We start from the raw sequence: 19060 nt of genomic DNA, 5'->3' as shown, positions 1-19060 counted from the left end.
AATGCTAAGGAGTTCCAAAGGCCTTTGAGCCAAATTCCTGGGGCTCCTCTGGTTATCGAGGGCCCCGACGAAAGAAAATACATTCAACGGGAGTACAAACCTGAAGTTGCTCCAGAGTTGATCCCAAAGAGGTTCAAGATGCCCGACATTCCCAAATATGACAGGACGACAGATCCACAGGAACATATCATGGCTTACACAATGGCGGTTAAGGGCAACGACTTGAAGGAGAAGGAAATTAAGTGAGTCCTAATTAAGAAATTCAGAGAGACTCTCTCTCAGGGGGCTCTGACATGGAATTCCCAACTGTCGGAGCATTCAATCACCTCCTTTGCCATGTTGGCGGATACATTCATCAAAGCTCACACTGGTGCAAAAAACGTAAAAACCAGGAAGGCAGACATCTTCCGCATCAAGCATGGAGAATCTGAGCACCTCCAGGACTTCGTTACACGGTTCCAGAAGGAACGTATGCTTCTACCTACTGTGCCGGACGATTGGGTAGCCGAAGCTTTCACCAAGGGATTAAACCCCTTATGTTCAGATGCTTCCAGAAAGCTCAAAGAGAACCTTGTAAAGTTCCAAGCTACTACTTAGGAAGACGTGCATAACAGATATGAGTCAAAGATTCGGGTCGAGGATGACTTGCTGGGGGCTCCCTCAATAAATCCCCCTGCCAAGACGGACAAGGGCTTCGGGCCAGATTGAAATTCATCGAAAAATTGTTTCCAACCATACCCACTTCCGAAAGCGACCAGTGGCGGGTCAGGCTACTGACTGTTAGAAACACCACATATAAACAAGAAGGAGAACCCCGAGAAGAACGATCACAGGCTACAACATAAAAATAATCCTTTTGGGACCGCTTCGAAGGGGACAGAGTATCCTAAAATAGCAGATTATAACTTCACCATCAACGAAGCTCAAATGGTGTTCGGGTTGAAAGCCCATCCAACATCACAACCTTCTAAACCCTTGTGGTCGGATCCCAGTACCCGAGATCAGAAGGTTTGGTGCAAGTTCCTTGGGACCCCAGGGCATAAACCACAAATTGCCGACACCTCCAGGAGGAAGTGGCTAATATGTTCGCCAGGGGACATCTTCGGCAGCACCTCAGTGAAAGGGCAAGGAATAACTATGGTAGAGCTGGATCAGACGAAGAAAGAGGTGTACCCGGTGCTCGATCATATGTAATTGACATGATTTTCTACGGATCCATGATTGTTGGGACCAGCTTCACCGCATCTAGGAAGATGAAGATTTCGATAGCATATGAAAAAAGAATTCAGGACTTCCCAGATGAGGACCTGATTTCCTTCTCTAATAACGATGCGGGGGGCGTTATTTTACCTCACAATGACGCCTTGGTTATCACCATGCTTATTGGTACCTGTCGGGTAAGGAGAGTGATGGTTGATCCGGGGAGCTAACATTCTCCGCTAGAAAGTAGTGGAGGAGATGGGTCTCCTGGAGAAAATCATACCGGCAAAGAAGGACTCTTGCTGGCTTCAATATGTCCAGTGAAACTACCAAAGGCGAGATCGACTTGCCAGTGGAAGCCGGAGGGATTGTTAAGGTAACAAGGTTTTACGTAATCAATGGTGATATGCGGTATAACGTAATCTTTGGGAGGCCTTGGCTCCATGATATGAAGGTCGTCCCTTCAAGACTTTATTTGCTGCTCAAATTTCCTACTCCAGAGGGGATCAGGCAGATCCGAGGGGAGCAGCCGGCGTCGAAGGAAATGTTCGCGATCGAGGAGCTCGCAGGAGTTGAAAGTTCAGCCGTACCTGATCAATAGCAATTACAGGATCTAGAGCCCATATCAGACGCAGTTCAGCAGGTTCCGTCGGATAACAAGAACGATTTGGGACCAGAAGAGGTTGAAGACGAATACAGAGTCCCGAGATACTTCCAGCCACCCGATGATTCAGATGCCACCAAGTCTACAGTTGAGGAGCTCGAAACGGTCACATTGCATCCGAATCAACCGAAACGAAAGGTATACCTGGGCACGGTTCGGTTCTAACCCCGGAGCTCAGGGAAATAATACTTAAATATTTAAGAGATAACAAAGGACTGTTTTGCCTGATCCCATAAGGATATGATAGGTATACATGATTGTTTTGCTTGGTCCCATAAGAATATGACAGGTATACCCTCGGATGTGGCAACTTACAAGCTCGGGCTGGACCTCGGCTTCCCACCTGTGCACCAGAAGAAATGGCCCATTGTTGAAGTCCGTAACAGGTTTGTCAAGAAAGTGGTAACCCGTTTGTTAAATATAAGATCTATTCGGGAGGTAAAATATCCGGACTGGTTGGAGAACGTAGTCGTAGTACCTAAAAAAGGGCAATAAATTTAGAATGTGTATAGACTTTAAAGACCTTAACAAAGCTTGGCCGAAGGATTCATTTTCGCTCCCAAGCTTCGATCAAATGATCGATGCCACAGCCGGTCACGAAGTAATGAGTTTTGTCAATGCTTACTCCGGGTATAACCAAATAAGGATGCACCCGAAGGACCAAGAGAAAACTTCCTTCATCACCAATTTTGGTACTTATTGTTATAATGTAATGCTCTTTGGGTTAAAGAATGCTGGAGCCACTTACCAAATGCTCGTGAACAAAATGTTTCAAAGAATAAATAAGCAAAACGATGGAAGTATATATTGATGATATGTTAGTTAAGAGTCTCCGTACTAAGGACCATCTAAGTCATTTGCAGGAAATGTTCGAGGTTAAGAGGCGATATAACGAAGTCGAATCCAGAGAAATGTGCATTCGGTCGGTCCGAAAGTTCCCGGTTTCCTTGTCTCTCAAAGAGTGATAGAAATAAACCCGGAGAAGATAAAAGCTATAGAGGACATCTCAGACACGCTGGAGGATGTGAAGGCGGTGCAGCGGTTAACTAACAAAGATAGCCATACTCAGCAGGTTTATATCCTGGTCTTCAAAGAAGTGCCATAAGTTCTTCTCTTTGCTCAAAAATAAGAATGACTTTGAATGGACGTCGGAGTGTCAGCAGGTGCTTAGAGACCTCAAAGCATACCTGTCTTCTCCTCTGCTCATGTCGAAGCCGAAAGACCGTGAGCTTTTGTTAGTTTACCTGGCCATTTTCGAGGTAGCGGTAATTGCTGTCTTGTTATGAGAAGAGCACAATTTCCTGTCTATTATGTAAGTCGAGTTATGTTTGGGGCCAAAACCCGGTGCCCTCTCCTAGAAAGACTGGCCTTCGCTTTAGTAATGGCGTCGTGAAAGCTCCGGCCATATTTCCAATGCCACCAAATTGTCGTAGTAACCACGTTTCCTTTGAGGAATGTGCTTCACAAGCCCGAATTGTCAGGGTGGTTGGAAAAGTGGGTGGTTGAGTTAAGTGAGTTTGATATTGAATATAAGCCCCACACTGCGATCAAATCTGAAGTCCTCGCGAACTTTGTGGTTGATTTCAGTCCGGGTGTAGCTCCTCAAGCCGAAAAGGAAGCCTCCTTGGTACCGGGGGCTGCACCCAGAGTGTGGATGCTCTATACTGATGGGGCGTCCAACGTAAAGAGAACGGGGATGGGTGTGGAGGCGGGAGAACTCCTGAGGCAAACAATTAGTAGCGTGCCTCGAACTAATAATGAAGCTGGTATGAAACTTTGATTGCAGGTCTCGAGCTAGCCCAGGGACTAGGTGTAGAAGTTATCGAGGCAAAGTGTGACTCCCTATTGGTCGTAAATTAAGTGCACGAAGTGTTTGAGGCCAAAGAGGAGCGCATGTTGTGGTACCTAGAGAAGGTGCTAAAGTTTCTTACTCGATTTCAAGAATGGACTGTGGTGCACGTGCCTAGAGAAGAGAATTGTCACACCCCGATCTCACTAGGGTGTGATGGGCACCGACGCACTCGCCAACTCGGGGATACTTAAATCAAAATGAAAGTAAAATACATAGTAAAATTTGCAAAATCTTTTTGGAGTCATCATAATGCACTCGAATTCGAATCGACTCACGACTGGTCTAATTTACCGCACTTTGGCATTAGACCGAGTTCGCCAACGGTTGAGTTATGATGAGATCCGAGATCAATTCTACAAAAGCCGAGCAATGTTTGGGATTGGAGGAATGAATAATCTGGACTATCTCGATCACGGGAAGCTACCGGACATACGGATTTGAGAAGCATACATATGGATCTCTACGAGCTAAGGTGACTCGATATTACGTTGTGGACGGTTTAGCCACTCCGAGGAGATGTTTCTTTGGTCCAATAGCGCCGAAATAGTGAGAAGTATTGGGTTGGAAAAATGTATCCCTTCCCATATCCCCACATGTAATGTGACGGGTCCGTGGAGTGACGGATTTGCGGTAATCATTTGGGCGCGAAGTCACTCGCTAAGAAATTGCTCTGAGCTGGATATTATTAGCCCAAAATGGAAGAGAATGAAAAAACATTCATCCGCAAATGCAACAAATATCAGTAGTATGCCCAAATGCTACATCATAGTCGGCGAAGAGCTTGGATTTTTGAAGAAAAATGATTTCCTTTAGCCATTCATGAAGTGGGGGATGGACATACTCGGACCGAAAGAAAAGGGATCGCAACGAAGAACTATCCATCCAAACTTGGGTCTACATTCAAGAGAGTTGACGTTTCTTATCTCAATCGATGGTACAAGAAGGTCCGAGAAAAGGAGGTGATCGACTTTATTTGGCAGCACATAATCTGTCGGTTCGGCATCCCAAAGAAGATAACTTGTGATAATGGCCCATAATTCATTGGGTCCAAGGTCACTAAGTTTCTCGAAACAACAACAATACATTTCTTTCTTCCAAATTCATAAACTATACCAACAATCAGGAACCATATTTGCACATCAAACACATAACATCTTCTCCGTATTATCCCAAATAGGAGATTCATACCTTTCCCTCGAATGGCCACAAAGCCTCAATCAACAAACAAACCGGAATTTGGGAATCATTCAAAATTTGAAGGAGAGATTGGAGGACTTGGTCGAAAAGGAGCTTATATAGGCCGTCAAAATTCATCGGGAGGTTATTTGGGCTTATAGTTCTCTTTATTTCCGTATTACGATATGTCCAAATCTAGCGATAACTTATTCAACTCCATTCTCCCCAAATTTACCCTTAACATATGAAAAGGAATATGCAAGGCATTAATTCCTAGAAGTCGATACTCCCAAAATACTAGATATAACAAGCTACGATCGGGCACAAGAGCAACCCAATCTGGAGGCAATGCTGGTGAAATTGGAATTACTAGAAGAACATAGAGATTTGGCATATGTTCGGATGATCACCCAAAAGCGGCGGATGGAACGTACTATAACCGTCGAGCTAACCTACGGCACTTTAAAGTCAGGGACTTGGTACTTTAGAAGGTGAGGTACAATACCTGAGATGCCAATCTTTGGAAAAGGAGGACCAAATTGGGAAGGTCCTTTCACAAGGTAAGTTTCTGAAGATTTGCATTACAAGGTATTATCCTGGGAATGGTAATCGAAAAGATCGGTCGTACCCAAAACACGGTGGAAGATGGCGACGGAAATAAGGCGCCAAGCAATTGGAACGTTAGCTTTCATAAAAGGTATTATGTCTGACCGGAGAGACCGTTACCGGCGGTATTGCACTCTTTTTTCCTTCGTCCATTTTTGTCCCAATTAGGTTTTTCCGGCAAGGTTTTTAGTGAGGCAGCACCGTTTGGTTATTCAAACATTTTCCTGAAGGCATTCACAAATGTTTGGAACCTCATTCTTTACTCCCAAACACTGAGGGCTATATATATACATGCGTTAACGCTTGGCCATAAGCAAAAGGCCAAAAACCAAAAAGTCGAAATGTTCAAGACTATAGTCATAACCGGGGACTGGCCGGTCAAAGAAATAAACATGTAATCGGACTGACCATACTAGATGGCAGCTGTGCTTATGTTTTGTATCTTAAGTAAAGGTTAAGTAAATCAATAAAAATTTCCTTCTTTCGAAAAATCTTTGCCACGAAAAGCGAATACATTAAACAGATTTAACTTTAAGCATACCAAAAACTTGTGCCAAAACAAATTGGAGATGTCCTTTTCTAAAGCACCAAAAAGGACCTCTCTTATGTTAATAAAACTTCTTCCAAAAGGTGAAAGAGGAAAGAAGGTTAGAATTTAGACATAATAGTAACCGAACAAAAATTTGTCCGGTATGGAAACTGGAAACGTCAATTATTAAGCCTCGCAAGGGACAGGCAATTTGAAAGAGTGAGAGAAAAAACTAAACGACTGGAATTTTTGAGACTTAAGAACCTCAGGATCGGTCGTCTTATCCTTTGAAACAATCGCAAGGTTAAAGCTATTCTGACCGAAGCTCCGAGACTTTAAAATCTCAGGCTCAGTCATGTTATCCTTCGAAACAAGGATTAATAAGTCTGAGCCACAGAAATGAAAAAAGCAAAAGCTAAAAAAAGTACTAGTCATAAAGATAAGTGCATTGCATCAACAGTCTCCCCGGGCTTGTAGCACCCGAAGGGAAAAAGCAAAAAGAAGTAAGCCGGTAGGCCCGACTTCATAAAAGACCAATCAAAGCTAAAAGTGTTTGTCTAAAATAAATATATTAAACATGGGCACGCAGGCCCGAGAAATTGATAATTCTTAAGATTAAGAGGAGGGTGGATTGCTCCTTTCATAGGGAAGGGTTCTAGGTTCCTCGCTGTCGGAGCTACTGCCCTCAGAAGATCAAAAGTTCACCATTGCAGATTCGGCGAACACAAAATCCATATCAGCATCCAACAGGACTTCGGAGAGATCCAGTTTATTGTCTAAAGTTTCTTGAAAGGCGTCCTTGCAAGACTTCAAAATGGCAAGGTTAGTAACCAAGATGGCTTTCCGCTGTTCGGTAACTTAACGCTGCTGCAGTCTCGCCCATCGCGCTCAAAGACGGGCTCGAGAAGCCTCGGAGCATTTCAGTTTCTCTCGAGCGGTCTTTAAATTACTCTCCAAGCGACGAACCCTTACCTGAAGGTTTTGTTGATCAGAGTCCTTGGCCTGAAAAGCCTCCTCTCTCTCGTTTAACCTTTGTCTTACCTCATCATAACTTAGCTGCAGGGAATGCTTCAAGGACTTTGACTAACGGCACCTTATCCAGAGCGCCTTTACGTCACGACGAAGTTAGCGGTTCTTTACGGCCATTAAGTTTTCTGCCGGTATCTTCCCCGCTTCAGCTATGGCAATGGTGGTGGTGGCATAGCTCGAAAGGATTTGCTCTGCAAGCTGTGCTAGTAATGTTCTCAAGTTTTTGCCAAAGGACTCCGGCTGAACAGAGCTCTCCCCGGGATCACTCGTGTTCAGGTGTGTTTCTAGAGGATTGGGACCGGCTTGCCCCCGGTCATGTTCAAAAGGCTCCGCTCCTCCTAGGGCAGGGAGGTTCTCATCCTTATCATCAACTTTCACCACACCTCGGCTGGCTTGCACTTCCCTCTATGCTTTAAGAAGGCGGCGTCGGGTCCTCACGTGGGAACCTATCCCTTTGGCCGATGACCCAGCAGGTTGCGGAGGGCTACGTACCCTGCGCTTCCGGTCGCCTAAGTTTCGAGTGGCGGCAGTCATGATGTTGGAGAAATTAGTTTCACTTGAGGGGATTTTCCGGGTGGATGACTGCCTTGTGGGGATGCATGTACAATATTAAAAGAAGTTCTTAAGGAAAGGAGGAGAGGCACACACGAGCGATTTGTGGCGTGGATTTCATTGTCTAACCATGGTTCTTTCCCCTCCACCATTCAGCAATGAGGCTTTTCCAAGTCCTGGTTAGCCCCAAAGTAGCGCGCAGCAGGTCCATCACCCAATTGGATATTCCATGCACATAGCCGGGCGCTACAGGGGCGTACCGTGTAAAATAGAAGCAAGTTATACGTTGATGCCTATAAAAAGTACGGGCAAAGAAAACATGGTGGATTCAGACCTACGAGTATGGTTCCAGGGAAGCACAGTGGAGAAGATCTGTTCGAATCATAATGAATCGGTCATACCAGCCCAGGTCGAAGTCATCCTCGGCACTGGTTATCAGCCTGAGAACAGACTTGGTGAATAAAGTTGGACTAAGTGGTCGATAGTAAAGGCGAGCCCAGCACGGTCAGCAAGGTCCTGTATGCAGTAAACAGTCCTCCATAGTTAGGGGGCAAGCTGGCCTAGGCAGACCAAGTATCTTCGGCAGAAGGTCTCAATCAAATGAGGAACCGGTAGCGAGAACCCGATGGTGAAAGGATAAGTGTGGACCATGGAGTATCCCTCAACGTGGTTTGTCATCCTTCCTTCCGTGCCAATCGGGAGAGCCACAACTTCGGGTCCCCAATTACAATCCTCGAGTACTTGACGAAGATTTTCGTTGGTTATCAGCGAGCTGATCTCGCCTACTGATTCATGACGGGTGTCAATTCGGAAGTCTCCCAAATATACACAGTCTAGCGGCAGGATCTCTGCTGCGAGGAACCCCAGGTCAATTTATATGGTTATAGAAGCCTCGGATGCTTTCCCTTGCCTTTGGGAAGGGGAACTTTCAGAGGAACGAGAAGAGGAAGGAAGTGAATATGTAGGGTTGTTCAATGCTAGTGCCATGAAGGGAATTGGGTAAGTTTTCCTTAGGGAGAAATTTATGGCTTTTGTAAGGAAAGGTTGATGCGTAAAAGGAAGAAAATAATTCACTCAAATGAGGTGAATATGGAAAAGAGATTGGAAGTTTATAGAGGGAAAGGAAATCTTAGGGCTTCCCTTGAAACAAGAGGTCGACAGTAATCACGAAGTGTCAATCAACGCCGCCTTCCATGAATAGTGACATTTCTGATGATTGGCGCGTCGATTGAGGTGATTGGGCGCTTTCATTTCTCGCGTAATTAGACCAGGATCAAATCTCTTCCACTTTTCGGTCACGTCTATTCGAATCCCGGAAAGTGGGGGGGCTATCTGTATTGGACTAAATTCGTACAATCCAGCTGGACCGGTACCGTTAAGCCACGTAGCTAAGTGGATAAGTCAAGGATGAGTCAGCACTTAGTGTCATCGGAAGTAATTTCATTATACCGGAAGTAATTTCATTGCACCGGAAGTAATGCTTGGTCCGGAAAGCTGTTGAAATAGCTCCGGAGGAGAGCTCAACGGGCGACCATTACGAATTGGGTTGAACGTTATCTTCTGGTGTTATTAGGCTTAATGGTCCTCTTTATTGCTTATTATTATTACACAATTGATGCTCATTATGGGCATGGGCATAAGACATGGAATATGTGCCCCTAGCTCTTAGTATAAATAGGGATTGTCATTCCCATTGTAAGGACACGAAATTCAAGAGGAATACATAACTCCCATATAAAGTTGCTCCATTTTAAAGTTCATTTCAACTTTACTAAGTCATCAATCATAAGCTTGGCCGGAGGAACTAATACCGGGTTCAATAGGGGCTCAGGCTATTCTTAACCTTGCTTTGCTTTATTTCATTTTAATCTAATCTATTTGCATACTGTACCAATTTACTGGTCACTTTAATCCATGTGTCTTTGACCACGAACACAAATTCAACTGAACCGATTTCCGGATAAACACTCTGATCTCTTTGACTTAAAAAACTCAATCAAAACGTCTCTCCAAATTTCAATTTGAAACAGCAAATATAGCTTCGATGAAGATTCTTTACCTTTAAACTTTACCTTTAAACAAAGTGAAAAGAGTTTAATTATGTAAATGCAAAACTGGATAAAGATTCTCACAAGTCACAACGATGCATAGATCAGTGTAAGGACAACAGCGCCAACTAAAAATGAGTCATGAGTACATAGAAAATCTATAGTATATGTCAAATGAAAAACAAGAAATAAAAGAAAATCTCTAATAAGTTTGACTATTTTTGCAGCCACGCAAAGCCCTTAGGTGTTTTTGCTGTCAAACCAAAATAAGGTTAAAAAAAAAAAAGAAACAAAAAGAAGAACCTCACTGCCATATCTCAATGTCAATTGCAATGGGGGCCTATAGTTTAATAATATTGGACAAGAGACACGAATCAAAGAAATTGAATAGATTAATCCGGATTTTAAGGCTCTTACTTTTGAAATTACAAATTTTAGATTTAATATTTGAGGTCGAATAATTGTTAATTAACTTTTTGTAGGTTTTCATGTTAAATCTATTCATTGCATAGAAAATAGTACTGTGTTTGCATGGACTGTTATAAAAGTAATTTGCACAAGGAAAAATCAAATCTACCACACTCATTTTAGCCACAATGGGCCAAATGGATCTAGGACAGTAAATTCACACGGATATCTAGGTCATTTATGCGAATTCAATGACATTCCTACCCTTGTCTCCAAAGTTCATCTTACACCATTAATGAATTTTGACCTATTAATTACTTTTTTCTTTTTTAAAATTAACTATTAAGGACATTTTTTTCACTTTTTATTTTTATTTTGCAAATAATAATTAGTAGAAAATGTTTAAATTAATCATATAGCTCAAAAATACCCTTCATATTAACGATTGCTCCAAAACAAGAGAACAGGAACCAATTTTCCCCTGAACTATTCGAATGGACAATTTTGTCCTTGTTCATTTATTTTTGTATTTTCATTTTTCATTGGGGAAGGGGGGGGGGGGTTAAATATGTGAGAAATATAATAATACCATAAGAACTTTTGTCTTTTATTAGCTATATTTATGTTATTTAAATTATTGTCTATATAATGATTTATATATATGAATTGTATATGTAATTGAGTATTTCAATACGATATTTGATATTTTTCTATAAGAACCGAATACCACTTTTTTTAAATACTTAAAAAAAAGCCTATCAAATACCGTAATATCGAAATTGAAATGTCAAGATTTCGATTTTGATATTTGTGAAAGTATGCACACCCTTATCTTCTTATCTTAACATTTGTGGTTCTTGACCTTTTAAATGTCCTTGCATTTTCTTACAAAAGAATAATAGTATATTGTTAGGAGGAAGTATGGACAGCAAAATGTGAATAGGGTGCAACCGTTGCATGGTAATGAAACAGACATTAGTACGTCGACATTTTTTATTTTTTATAATACTATGGGAAAAAGACTAAATATACCCCTAAACTTTGGGAAAATATCTACATATACCCCCCGTTTAAAGTTTGGCTCAACTATACCCCTACCCTCCAACTTTTGGATCATTTATACCCTTATGAACGTTAAGTGCCTTGTTGGATTTGAGAAAATCATTTTTCTTTTTTTAATTACCACATGGCAATTAAATTAAACCAGTTTGTCATTTAACCCGACCCCTCCCATACCCGACCCACGAATTAAACCCGACCAACCCTTCCTTTTTAACCCAACTACCTAAGACCTAAACTCATAAATCCTAAGTGTTAAACCTAACAAACGAAGCGCCACTAGGGGTTCATCCGGTGAAGACCTACGATTTCAACGATGAGTTTTATGATTTTTATGCTAGTTACTGGTTTATTCAGTTAAAGCAAGTCTACTATCTTCATTTATTTACGCTATTTTAGATATGTTAGGGTTATGTGGGGATTTTGGTTGTGTCTGCCAAAATCAAATGAAATATGTTGTTTAATGTTAAAGACTTTGATTTTTTATGCCTTTGTATGGTCTGTATTGTTTGTATTTGTGTGGTCCTGAGACATTGCTAGTCTTTTAGGGTTTGGTTATGTCTGCCAAAATCAAATGAAATCCATAGTTTAATGTTAAAGATTATGCTTTCGTAGGGTATGTTCTTTTTTGTTTTCTGGGTGGTCCTGAGATGATGTTAGTATTTTAGGATTTTGTTTATTCCATTCTTGTAGCTTTCAGTGCGTTTGTTGTGATATGGTCCCCCTACTTTTTGTGTATTTACTTTTTCCTTTATACTATTGTGAAGGATGATTGATGAAGTTGATATTGCGTTCAATTATGAGGGTAGTTGGGTCTTTTCACCTAAGTTGGTAACATTAAGAAACTGATGCACTTTCGACTTTCTTTTGACCCTGATTTGCTGAATCATAAGGATGTATATGATGAGTTTACTTCCAAGCTAGGGCTTTCTCAAGTTAAACAATTGTTGGTGACTGGGCCTTCTGGTAAGTAGTATATAGTTGATGGGGATGATGGTATGAGGGCCATCCTCAGCCTAGTGTGTGAGCAATATAAAGTCATCAACAATTTTTTGTGTTAGAGGGTGAGCTGACAGTCTTTACTCAACATATCACACACCACACCGAAATTTATTCTGTAGATGTGGAGGTTGGTACAGACTGTGAACACAGGCTTGGTTCTGCTCATGAATGGGATCTTTCTGAGGGTGAGGAATATGATAATGAGTGGTTGGACGCAATTAGCAAGGAAAAGGGAAAGGTAGTAGGTGATAGGTTGGAAAACTACAAGGAGTTGGAAGTAGGTATGTCATTTAAGGACATGGAAGAAGGCAGGTAGGTTATGACCTATTATGCATAAGCTAACAAAAGGGCTTTGACAATAATTAAGTCTGATACTAAGAGAACTAGGTATGGTTTAAGGGGTGTCCTTTTCGGTGTTTGATTTCAAGAGATGGTACTAGTGAAGGGTTCAAGATCAAAACTTTCATCAACCAAAGACACATGTGATGAGACCATTGTGAATCCTAGAGCTGATGCAACCACTTTAGCTCAATACATTAAGACCAAGTTTCAAACCCCTAGTACAAAGTCAAAGACATGATAGGAGAGCTTGAAACTGATTTTAGATTGAATATGTCCCAATCCAAATTAAAAAGGGCTAAGGGTATGGTTCTTGAGAAGTTGAAGGGTAGTTTTATAGATGACCACATCAAACTTGAGGCCTATGGTTAGACAGTCTAATCTTAGAAGTGATGTAGTGATAAATATGTCTAAAGATGCTCAAGAAGGAGGAAAATGAAGTTCATGAGGATGTATTTGTGATTTGATGCTATGGACAAAGGCTGGAAATCTGGATTGAGGCCACTAGTTGGCCTAGATAGTATATTCTTGAAAGGTAGAGTTGAGGGCATCTTATCGGTTACACTAGGACAAGATTTTATGAACCATTTCTTTCAACTAGCTTGGGCAATTGTGGACAAGGAAACAAGCAGGACATGGAGCTGGTTCTGTTAGCTACTGAAGAGGTGTTTGGACCTTAAAGATAGTGTAGGGATTACAATCATTTCAGATATGCAAAAGGTATGATTATCAGTCTCTCAGTTTCAGATTCATTGTTTTTTAATTTCACGTTCTAATTTTTCAGATTGTCATGTTATCTGTTATTTCACTGTTACAGGGATTGGTAGGTGTTGTTGAAAAAGTTTTGCCTGAAGCTCATCACATGTTTTGTGTGAGGCATAGTGAGAGTAACTGGTGCAAAAAGTGGAGGAGTGATCAAATGAGGAAGCTTATGTGGTGGTAAGCATGGAGTTCATATGAAGAATTCAAGGACCAATTAAAGAGGTTCAGAAATTTATCAAAAGATGTTGCAAGAGATTTGGTGAAATATCCACCAAGGGCATGGTGCTGGGCTTATTTGGACACTCAATGTAAAAACATAATGGTTGATAACAACTTCACTGAATCATTCAATTCCTGGATCCTTCAAGCTAGAGAAAATCCAATAATCAAGATGTTAGGGGACATAAGAGTTAAAGTGATATGGATGCTACGGAATAATGAAAACAAGTTGAGGAGTTGGACTTTTGATGTTAGTACAACTTGCATAAAGTTGTACAATGACTTCATGGCTATAGCACATAGTTGTAGGGTAGAATTCAATGGAGATTGGGCGTATGAGGTGTATAAAGATGAAGGTAGACATACTGTCCATCTAGAGCAAAACGATGCACCTGCAGACTTCAAGATTTATCAGGTATTTCATGCCCTCATATTATCAAAGCATTGATGCACAAGAAGGTGGATCCTGTAACTGAAATCCATTGGTGGTATAGTAAGAAGGCTTACATGCTAACCTACAAGCACAACATACAACACAGCAGAGGTCAAAGGTTCTGGGAGGTTGAAGCTTCAAATGCAATGTTGCCTCCTGCTGTTGTGAAACAAGTTGGCAAACCTAAAATGAAGAGGAACAGGGAACCAGATGAGACAAGAAAGAGGAAGGGTGAGTGGTCCCAAACTAGAAAGGGCACTCAAATAACATGTAGTAACTGTGGTGAACCAAATCATACTGCAACGAGTTGTTACGGTGTAATCATTATGTTCTACAATTTCATATTCTCAGTTTTATGAATAGATCTTATTAATTTCTATTTTTCAGTTTGTTTAACATCATACTGATTGACAATATTTTTTTATCGGACAAGTTTACTGGGAACAATTCAAACTCAAGGAAGGAAAAAAGGCCAATGACTGATAAGAGTTCACAATCAAGAACAGTTGGGGGTGCCGATGAGAATGAAAATGGTACACAAGAGTCTACTCTCCAAGCTGCAGCACAAGAGTTTGAACCATATTGTGATGACCCGCCACATCATCATGCCACCTAGGCGCCACGTGGAACTATTTTTACTATATAGGAAGCTTATGTGGATGCTTACATGCAAAGGAGGCTAGCTTATGTGAGAAGGTTCTAGAAAAATATGGAGATTTCTCATGGAAGACCTTAGAACCTTATGGAATTGCATGAAAAGTCCTTGGAATAATCTAGTTGTGTAGAGATTTCTAGAATAGGGGCTTATTTGTAAATATGTAGGGACTTGTACAATAATTATTATTACATACTAGTCCCTAGGTGAGTAGTATAAATAGGAGGGTCATTCATTTGTAAATCATTAAGCAAAAAAAAAATCAATCACGTCTTCTTAATAAAAAGCTTCCTTCTAGCAAATTTCTCTTGTCTTATTCACCTACTATTCCCTTAGCGATCTTGAGTGTAGTAATCTAGGCTGACTTGGCATAGCAAGATCGTGAGCAAGTTGTGCAAGAACGTGAGCGAGTTGTCAAATCCCGCATGTGCACTTAGTTGAAGACTAAGGACGTGACAACGTGGTATCAGAGCGGGTTTACGGCTAAGGGAATGGTGAACGACAGAGAAATCAACGCTGCTAGCACCCAAGCTAACGCCATCCAGGATGCCGCTGGCAAGAAGGGCCATAACAAAAAGAGGAATACCGCCAACAAGAGCCAGGAGGTGCTGCCAGAGGTTGTGCCAAATGAAGGGCTTACATCCTAAGAACCATCTACTACTGAGGCGAGCGAGGATGACGTGAAGGTCCTGTCCGAGGACATTTCACTCGATAAAGAGTGGGTTATGAAAGTTAATGTGGGGATGGACGCCATCGCATATTTGGCCAACGTTTGGGCAAGGTGGAGGGCACTCTTATCGTTCTTGAGGGGCATACTCTCGAAGAAATTGAAAGCATCCGAAATGACTTAGAGGGGCATATGCAGGCTGAGATTGAGGTAAAGCAAACCATCACTGCCTTAGAGTGCAGACCCATGGAGGCGTTGAGTACTGTTGATGCCATGAAGACAAAGATAGTGGCACTTGAAGAGCAGGTCAACATTGGTGTGACCGAGGCAGCCAACAATGTTGTCGTGATGAGGGAGGCTAAGATCGAGACTCCCAAGCCACCAGTGTTCAAAGGGGTTCGTGATGCACAAGAGGTGGAGAACTTTCTTTGGCACTTGGAGAACTATTTCAGGCATGGAAAAGTGAGGGACGATGAGACCAAGATCAACACTGCTGTGTTGTACCTATCAGAGATTGCCATGCTATGGTGGAGAATAAAGGTCGCCGATACTGAGAGAGGTCTATGCACAATTAACACGTGGGATCAGTTCAAGAATGACTTCAAGCGACAGTTCTTACCAAGTAATGTCCTGTACGAGGCAAGGCGCAAACTTAGGGAGTTGAAGCAAATAGGGAGCATATGAGACTATGTCAAGGAGTTCACCACCCTTATGCTTCAAATTCCCAACCTCACCAATGATGACTTATTCTTTCACTTTATAGACGGGTTGCAAAATTGGGCTAAGCAGGAGTTACAACGCCGTCAAGTTGTAGACATAGACCAAGCCATAGTAGAGGCCGAGTCTTTGATAGACTTCAGGCATGACAAGCACGACAAAGGCCAAGGCAATGAGTCAAGGGGTAGCGATGCCAAAGGTGGGGGAGACCGTGGCGAGAGCAAGGAGTCGCAACAACAATACTCCAAGACTCAAAATGCGAATAAGTTCGACGGCAAAAAGTCAAGTGGTCGTCAGGGCTATGCCGAAAAGAAGGCGCAGAACGAGAAGAAGGGATGCTACTTATGCGGAGGGCCGCACAGCTTCAAAAATTGCCCTGACCTAAAAAGCCTTAGCGCTATGGTGCGTGAAAGTCACGAGCAGATGCAAACACAGAGCACGGGAATCGCAAAGTTGGGGACGATTAGACTATGTGGCGCTATCATGAAGCAAGATAGTCAAACCAACGATAGTAAAAACCAGTACGTGGATCTCACCATCAATATCAAGCCCGCTCGTGCACTGGTAGACACTGGAGCGACTCACAATTTTGTGACCGAGGCTGCAGCGAAGAGACTAGAGTTGAAGCTTGCTCCAATTAACGCCCTCGTCAAGACCGTGAATGCTAAGGCAGAGAATGCTCGTGGTGTAGCCAATGGAGTTGGTGTCAAATTGGGTGATTGGAAAGGTACGAAAAACTTTACCGCCACTACTATGGATATCTTTGACATTATTTTGGGACAAGAATTCTTTACACATTGCCACGCGATGATCGATCCCTACCTCCAACGTCTCTTGGTCATGGAGCGAGAAGGCGCTTGCATGGTGCCTACAGTGACTATGTCGCATGGACAGGGCCATGCACAACTTTCAGCTATGCAGCTTGTCAAGGGGCTCAAGAAAGAGGAGCCAACATTCATGGCAACCATTACAAGTTTGGAGGAAGATAATGATACCCAAGAGACACCACCGTCTTGGATAGATAATTTGCTAGAGGACAACAAAAATGGTATTTCCGAAGAGCTACGTAAACGCTTGCCTCTTAGGCGTGAGTTGGATCACAAGATTGAGTTGGAGCATGAATCGAGAAAGGGTTAAGTCATGCACCGATTACCGTCACCGCCTCACACGATAGGGAGATTGAAGCTATCATTGACTACCAGGCCAGGCGAAAACAAGGGCAAGAAGCCACTGCCATTTTCCTCGTGCATTGGAAAGGGCAATCACCGAAAAATATAATGTGAATGATACGAAGACTTGTGGCAGTTTAAAAACAAGATTCGAGAGTTTAAGCAGCAGCAGTGCGCCGCGGTCGTCGCAACATCAGGTGGGGGAGAGTGTGATGACCCGCCACATCATCATGCCACCTAGGCGCCACGTGAAACTATTTTTGCTATGTAGGAAGCTTATGTGGATGCTTACATGGAAAGGAAGCTAGCTTATGTGAGAAGATTCTAGAAAAATATGGAGATTTCTCATGGAAGACCTTAGAACCTTATGGAATTGCATAGAAAGTCCTTGGAATAATCTAGTTTTGTAGAGATTTCTAGAATAGGGGCTTATTTGTAAATATGTAGGGACTTGTACAATAATTATTATTTACATACTAGTCCCTAGGTGAGTAGTATAAATAGGAGGGTCATTCATTTGTAAATCATCAAGCAAAAAAAAAAAAAATCAATCAAGTCTTCTTTAATAAAAAGCTTCCTTCTAGCAAATTTCTCTTGTCTTATTCACCTACTATTCCCTTAGCGATCTTGAGTGTAGTAATCTAGGCTGACTTAGCATAGCAAGATCTTGAGCAAGTTGTGCAAGAACGTGAGCGAGTTGTCAAGTGTCGTACGTGCGCTTAGTTGAAGACTAAGGACGTGACAATACGGTCCTGATGTTGCCATTGAAGAAGACCCACCCTTAAGGCAAATGGTGATTTCTGAATCACCGTTAAGGAGTGGGAAGTTGAAGACAAGAAGTGTTCAATAAGACAAATCCAGTTTATAGGAGATCACACTAGTGTTTTAGTTCCAACCAATATTCCTTACTCTCCAGTCAAGGCAACTTGGAAAGGAAAAGAAGCAATATCTTCTGGACAAGTGCAGATGGAATCAAAAACGAAAAAGCTCAAAATTATGGGAGTTAACGGCAGAGGAACCCCTGCACCTGATGATGACTTTCTGTGATTGTTTAGAATTTTCTATGTTAGTTTGTTCTTAATCCTCTGTTGGTTAATTACATTTGATTGTCAAACAATATGGTTTTAACCTTTTTTTTTTTGGTTGGTTAAGCACTTGATGATTAAGTTTCGTGAAACTTTGATATGCCCTGGTTTAATAGCATTAATGAATACCTTCTTTTGGTTGTGTTTATTTCAAATGTATTTTGGTTGTGCTACTGTTCAATGGCATTGAATAGCCTATTTTTAGTTGGTTAAATGAATGTCATTTAAAGCTACTTTGAACTGATTTTGTTGAATACTGTTTAATATTGTTGAGTTTTTAGGTGTGTGAATAAATATGGTGTTGAATTGCAATAAATGGCCTGTTTCAATTTTTAGGTGTTCAGTTGAAAAGTTGGACATTTTGAAGCTGAAAGCTGGCAAATATGATGTTTACTATCAAAATTGAAACTGAAGTATTTAGCACATACATCCAACTGAACTTCACTATCAGATATGTTCAAATATTTCATTTGCATTCATAACAATTACAAGAGTTACTATCCTTAACGAGATTACAACTGTCATTTTGAAATTGAAAATTGTTAGATCAACCAAAATATGAACCATAATTCTAAAGTCATCAACAAGTTACATATATGTTAGAGGTTACCTATGTTACACATTGCAAAATAAACATGGAAAAGGAAAACAATCCCTATTTCATCACCTAAGATGTGATGAATCCTGCAAAACAACCACGACATAACGATCACAATCCACAACTTCAGCCTTTTTTCCTTAGATTTTTCATCCCATCATCAATATCCACGAAAGGCTTATCAACAGCAGCAACTTCATTGTCGACAACAACCTTTTCTATTGACAGCAACCTCCTCACCCTTGGAAACACTAATTTCATCTTCATGTTCACATTTTTTTTCAATATCAG

The 19060-nt window shown here is 41.6% G+C and overlaps 1 long non-coding RNA gene across 2 annotated transcripts; it reads left to right on the top strand.

The window, feature by feature from the left end:
* The first annotated feature begins 12876 nt into the window (after window positions 1–12876).
* On the top strand, window positions 12877–18057 carry LOC132062479 (uncharacterized). Of its 2 annotated transcripts, XR_009416189.1 has the most exons (4): window positions 12877–13184; window positions 13282–13860; window positions 13940–14448; window positions 17822–18057. It is a non-coding gene; the product is annotated as an uncharacterized LOC132062479 (long non-coding RNA). The 2 variants fall into 2 exon arrangements; XR_009416188.1 differs by having other exon boundaries at window positions 13282–14448.
* Window positions 18058–19060: the final 1003 nt, after the last annotated feature.

This window comes from Lycium ferocissimum, chromosome 7, assembly GCF_029784015.1.
Source record: "Lycium ferocissimum isolate CSIRO_LF1 chromosome 7, AGI_CSIRO_Lferr_CH_V1, whole genome shotgun sequence".
Classification (NCBI taxonomy): domain Eukaryota; kingdom Viridiplantae; phylum Streptophyta; class Magnoliopsida; order Solanales; family Solanaceae; genus Lycium; species Lycium ferocissimum.
Note: the sequence above shows the minus strand (reverse complement) of the source record. Positions and strands in the feature narration are given on the sequence as shown.